This window comes from Crocuta crocuta, unplaced genomic scaffold (genome assembly GCF_008692635.1).
Source record: "Crocuta crocuta isolate KB4526 unplaced genomic scaffold, BGI_CrCroc_1.0 scaffold1345, whole genome shotgun sequence".
NCBI lineage: Eukaryota > Metazoa > Chordata > Mammalia > Carnivora > Hyaenidae > Crocuta > Crocuta crocuta.
In genome coordinates this window covers 1-5,896 of record NW_027530369.1, presented here as the reverse complement: position 1 = coordinate 5,896, position 5,896 = coordinate 1, and the positions used below count along the sequence as shown (strand labels likewise).

General features: G+C 36.2%; 1 long non-coding RNA gene across 1 annotated transcript; it reads right to left on the bottom strand.

The window, feature by feature from the left end:
- Positions 1-2,478: 2,478 nt before the first annotated feature.
- On the bottom strand, positions 2,479-4,553 carry LOC144233549 (uncharacterized). The gene is made up of 2 exons (XR_013335702.1): positions 4,136-4,553; positions 2,479-3,097 (listed from the first exon to the last, which is right to left on the bottom strand). It is a non-coding gene; the product is annotated as an uncharacterized LOC144233549 (long non-coding RNA).
- Between the last annotated feature and the right edge of the window lie 1,343 nt (positions 4,554-5,896).

Genomic DNA, 5,896 nt, shown 5'->3' with positions numbered 1-5,896 from the left:
GAGCCGTGAGATCATGACCTGAGCCAAAGTCGGACGCTTAACTGACTGAGCCACCCAGGCACCTCTTATATAAAATTTTTAAATGCAGATTATATTATTTATAAATACATTGAGTGGTAAATGTATCAAAATCTGAACATGAAAAAGAAATGCCAAATTCAGAATAGTTATCATAAGAGAAGAAGGAAGGGGTGGCAATTGGCTTTGCTGTGTCTTGATTAGCTTTTTATTTGCTTTTATTTTTGTTTTTAATTTTAGAATAGAACTTAAAAGATATACAGATAAAAATTAAAAGATAGAAAGATAAAAAGTTGTGGCAGAATGTTGAGAGAAGGCTGAATAGTGGTAAATGTATAGGTTTTCCAGTATAATTCTCCCNAGTGTTATGTGGAAACTAATTTGACAATAAACTATTAAAAAAAAAGAAAAAAAAAGAAAAAAGATTTTTTTTTTACTAAACATTGTTCGTTAATGAGAGAGAAGCTAAAGACACCTTAATTAGACTGTAAGTCCACCAAAGAGCTTTCTAAAAGTAATCGCAGTTATTCCTATTGTTAAATTATTGGATTAAATGTCTTAAAAGAGAAAATGATGAACATATTAATGTAAAGATACACAGTTTTTATATATACTTAATCACACACATGATCTTCATTCCCCAAAATGAATCAGATTCTTTGTCTTACTTCTGAAGATGATTTGAGATAATTACCTAGTCTCCCTGATCTTTCCCACATACCACTTACCAGAGACAGTATCCGGCAGACAACATGAAGTGTGATCCTTACAAAATAGAACTGAAAAGCTCACTTCCTCTTTTGGTATCCAGACAAAAGAGTCTGGAAGAAGAGTTGATCTCCCTAAACTGGAGAAAGCAACTTGGATTAGGTCTATGATTCCATCTATGGATATCAGAGATCTGAAAACCCAGTTTGTGGTTGTTCACAGAGGTTTGACATAAAAAGGAAGTCTTCATAGAGAACACATAACCCATGGTTTACTATACATCAACAGCTTTATCTATGCTCAGTTAAAATTCCCACCCAGTCAATTTTATTTATTGTGGTTACAAAACATAGTAATAACATAAATTTACCCTCTTAACAATGTTTAAGTACAGCACAGTATTATTAACTACATGCACATTACTGAACAATAGACTTTTAGACCTTTTTCATCTTGCATGACTGAAACTCTATACCCATTGAACAACTTTCCATTTTCTCTCCTCCCCCTTTCCCAACAGGCCCTGGAAACAACCATTCTATTTTCCATATCCATGAAATAGATAACTCATATAAGTGGAATCATGTAGTATTTTCTTCTGTGATATGTTTATATCAGTTAGCATAATGTCCTTAAAGTCCATCCATGATGTAACATATTAAAAGATATCCTTCACTTTTAAGGCTGAATAATATTCCCCTGTGTGTGTGTGTATAATTTTCTTTATCCATTTATTTGTCGTTGGACATTTAGGTTGCTTCCACATCTTAGCTATTATGAATAATGCTGCAATGACCTTGAGTGTACAAATATTTTATCAAGATCCTATTTCCAACTTTTATACACATAACCAGAAACTGGACTTCTAAATCATATGGCGGTTCTCTTTTTATTTAGTATCCTCCATGCTGTTTACCATAATACCTGTGACATTTAACATTCCCACAGTGTGTAAGAGTTCCAATTTCTCCACATCTTTGACAATACTCGCTTTCATCTGGATTTTTTTTCATAGTGATCATACTAATAGGTATGAGATAATATCTCATTGCAGTTTTAATTTGCATTTCCCCGAGGATTAGTGATAATGGAGCATCTTTACTTTTAAAAAAATTTTTTTTAGTTTTCAGTGTTCAAAGGTTACACACCTTTGATTAAGTTTGCTCCTAATTATTTCATTCCTTTAGTGCTATTATAAATAAGACTGTTCTTAATTTCTTTTTTGGACTGTCCACTGTTAGTACATACAAATGCAACTATTGTTTTTTTAGTGTTAGTTTTGTATCCTGCAACTTTGCTGAATTTGTTTGTTAGTTTTGACAGATATTTGTGTGGAATCTTTTGGATTTTCTACATATAAGATCATATGTGAACAAACATAACATTTCTTCTTGATTTCCAAATTAGATGTACTTTATTTCCTTTTTTTTTCCCTGTCTAATGCCCTGGCTAGGACTTCAAGTACTATGTTGAATACAAGTTGTGAGAGTGGGCATCCTTGCCTTACTCTTGATCTTAGAGAAAATGCTTTCAGTTTTAAACTGGAGAGTATGATGTCGGAAATAGACTTTTCATATATGGCCTTTATTATAGTGAGGCAATTTCTTTCTATTTGCAGCTTGTTGAGTTTTTTTGTAATGGAAGGTCAGTATATATGTATATACACACACACATACATATATATGTATACAGTATATATACATATATTACTAAGTGTAATAGATAAGTTATGAACACAGGATGATGCATAAATGATAAATGAGGTTTGTCTATTTTTGTAACATTTTCAGAAAATTAGTTTGTCACCAGTAGCAGCATAGACTTTGATGATACTTCAAAAACCATTTCCCAATCACCCTTTGATAATCTCTGTACTCTTCACTCCTTGGTTAAGAATTCTGTGTCTCTAGTGAGAATCTCTGGAGTTTAGAAACATTTACCAACGAAAACACTGATTTCTCATCACTTTATAGTCAAACCTTCTTGGATGACATTCAGAGTGGAGCAGAGTAAACAACAGAAGGTAAGTATTTCCCAAATCCTGGTGACAAGAAATTCTATCTCATGGATTTAAACACAGGTAAGGGTAGGAGAATGCAGAGTATCCTGGGAACTGCTGCCTTCCTTTCCTGATCTCTTTAGCACAATATCCAGTATCATCATAACTTCAATAGTTAATTAGAACAGCAATAGGGGCACCTGGGGGGCTCAGTGGTTAAGCGTCCAACTTCAGCTCAGGTCATGATCTCAGGGTTCATGAGTTCAAGCCTCACGTCGGGCTCTGTGCTGACAGCTCAGAGCCTGGAGCCTGCTTCAGATTTGTGTCTCCCTCTCTCTCTCTGCCCCTCCGCTGCTCATGCTCTGTCTCTCTCTGTCTCTCAAAAATAAATAAACATTAAAAATTTTTTATAAAAGAACAGCAATAATATTAGCTATCACTTGTTTTATTTTCATGATACTTCAGACTTTATTTTAAGCATTTACATGAATAAACTCAAAGCTTACAACAACCCTATGAGGTAGGTACTGTAAATATCACCATTTATAGAGATTGAAACAAAGACATGTTTGATTATATACCTGAGATCCCAATATTAGTGGTAATGCAATCTAATCTCAAGCTCCTTTTCTAAACCACTTACAAGCTCATTAAAACTTGCATAGTTTTATAAAATTTACATTATTCACTTGATTATTTCAACCTCAGTTCTTTTCTAGTATGCTAAAATGAAAGATGAGCTAAGACCCCCCTAAGTAAGAGAAGCTTACAAATATACTAGAATTTGTATACTGGATAGTCCCAGATGAAAGAGAGAGTATCCCCACCATCAGAGCTCCCATTCGAATTATTTATTTATTTACTTACTTATTTTGAGAGAGAGAGAGAGAGAGAGAGAGAGAGAGAATGCATCTCAAGCAGTCTCCATACCCAGCACAGAGCCCCACCACAGGGCTCGACCTCAGGACTCCAAGATCACCCTTGAGCCAAAATCAAGAGTCGGTCGCTCAACTGACTGAGCCACCCAGACACCCCCAGAGCCTCCCATTCTAATAAGAGGAAGCATCTGAAGCCCTGAGAACTTCTAGGTTTGATGACTGAGAAACAACATATAAAATGACTTAAAGGTTTCATATATGTTACATGATATTCTTTAGAAACTCACCTATCTGTGGGGCACCTGGGTGGCTCACTCAGTTAAGCATCAGACTCTTGATTTCAGCTCAGGGCATGATCTCACAGTTCATGAGAACTCATCACTGTCAGTGCAGAGCCTGGTTGGAATTCTGTCTCTCTCCCTGTCTCTCTGCCCCTTCCCTGCTCGCTTGCTCGCTAGCGCGCGCGCTCGCTCACTCGCTCTCTCTCTCTCTCAAAAGTAAATAAATAAACTTAAGAAAAAAAGAAACTCACCTGCCTGGAACTGACTTAAAATGTTCATACTTGTAGAAAGAAGCAACGGTTCGTTCCTCTGAGCTCTCATTAGGCAACTCTCATGCTGTTCAGAATCGTTTGTGTAGCCTGCCTCTGCCCTGCAGGCTCTTTCTTCTCAGAAGTCCCAGGCCCCACAGGGCTCCTGAATGTTTTCTGAGTGAGCAATTCCACATTTACAGATTACATTAGAAGTAAAAGGGTCAAGGAATGCTGAAAATAACATCTGTGATTTAGATTTTGAATATGGAGACAATTGAGAGGGTAAATTGATAGCAGGACCACAATCTCACATTCATACTGTATCAAATAGCTCGTGAGACAATTTGATGATCATTAAAATATTTTCTGTTTACTATAACATTAAGAAATAGCATGTATACAGGACACCTGGCTGGCTCAGTTGAAAGAGCATGGGATTCTTGGTCTCGAGTCGTGAGTTCAAGCCCCATGTGGTCTATAGACATTACTTAAATAAATACAACTTTTTAAAAAATTACCATGTATACCTGAAGAGAGCTAGCTGCTGGTACAACCTTATTCAAACACAATTGACAAGAACCAGCTAATCTAACTCCAAATATTCTTTCCTGGATACAGCAAGTGACAACTTTAGCATCCTTTTTTTTTTTTTTTAAGTGTTTAGACACGTTTCCTCCAACCCTTTCTTTGTTATCTTTCCCCTCTCTCTGCTCTGTCACCTCATTTTCCAGATGTGTGCAGTCCCTTCCACTTGTCTACATTTCCTACTCCATTAAATGTCCACAAATTTGTAGGTGACCCCCTCTTTTTCTCTACAATCTTCTTTCACAGACCTTCTTAATTCTCCAGCTACTTTTCCCAAGTATTCTCCCTCCCTCTCACTTTTATGGAGAAATTTGAGAAAATATAAAGATAGAGAACCTTAAGCCATGGTTTCTAGTCTTGAATTCAATACCCACATATTCCTTTTCTTTTCCCTCTAGTATTTAGAATCCCCAGGTATTTCCAAGTGTTGTTGAAGTATTAACCAAAGCTATTCATGTGAAAACACATCTTAAGCTTTACAGGACTAAAAAAAATTCCTGTTGTCTTTTAATATGTGACTCTCACATTGAAGGGAATCCACAAGGTGCCATTAAGTAAGGAATCTAGCTTGAAGGAATTATCAGAAACAGCAAAGTTGCTGAACACAAGTGGCTCAGAGCAGGGCCAGAAACCGTCCCTTTCTGGAGAAGCAAGTACCTCTGGACATCGTTCTAGACGAAAATTGGGTAAGAAAAAAAATAATATGGGAACTTTGGTCCCTCTATGTCCCCCAGAAACTTTGATGAATACAACCTAGGTATGTGGAGTGGACTCTGGCTAGGCCTAGGTTAAAGCTAAACTAACCTGACACCTGTAGTTACCACTGAGGTCTTGGATAAATCTTATAAAGTCTATGAGCTCCTGAATGCTAATCTGTAAAGTGAAGATAAGAATGCATAGCTCATATATTGTTTGAAAGCATTAAATTAAACATTAAAGAATAGACACATGCAAGTTATCCAATAAATCACTCAGTGATAATAAAGACCATACTTTCTTGGTGTTGAATGCCCAGGATCTTGGTTGATGCCTAACATGTAATGTGCCCTCAACAAATATTTTCTAAATGAAGAAACACGTGAATGAACCATTTTGTAAGAGGAAAGATTATAAAGTTTAGGCTGATAATGTGAAGAAACTAAAATTGAATTAGCCATCTATAGTCAGTGTGGAGTC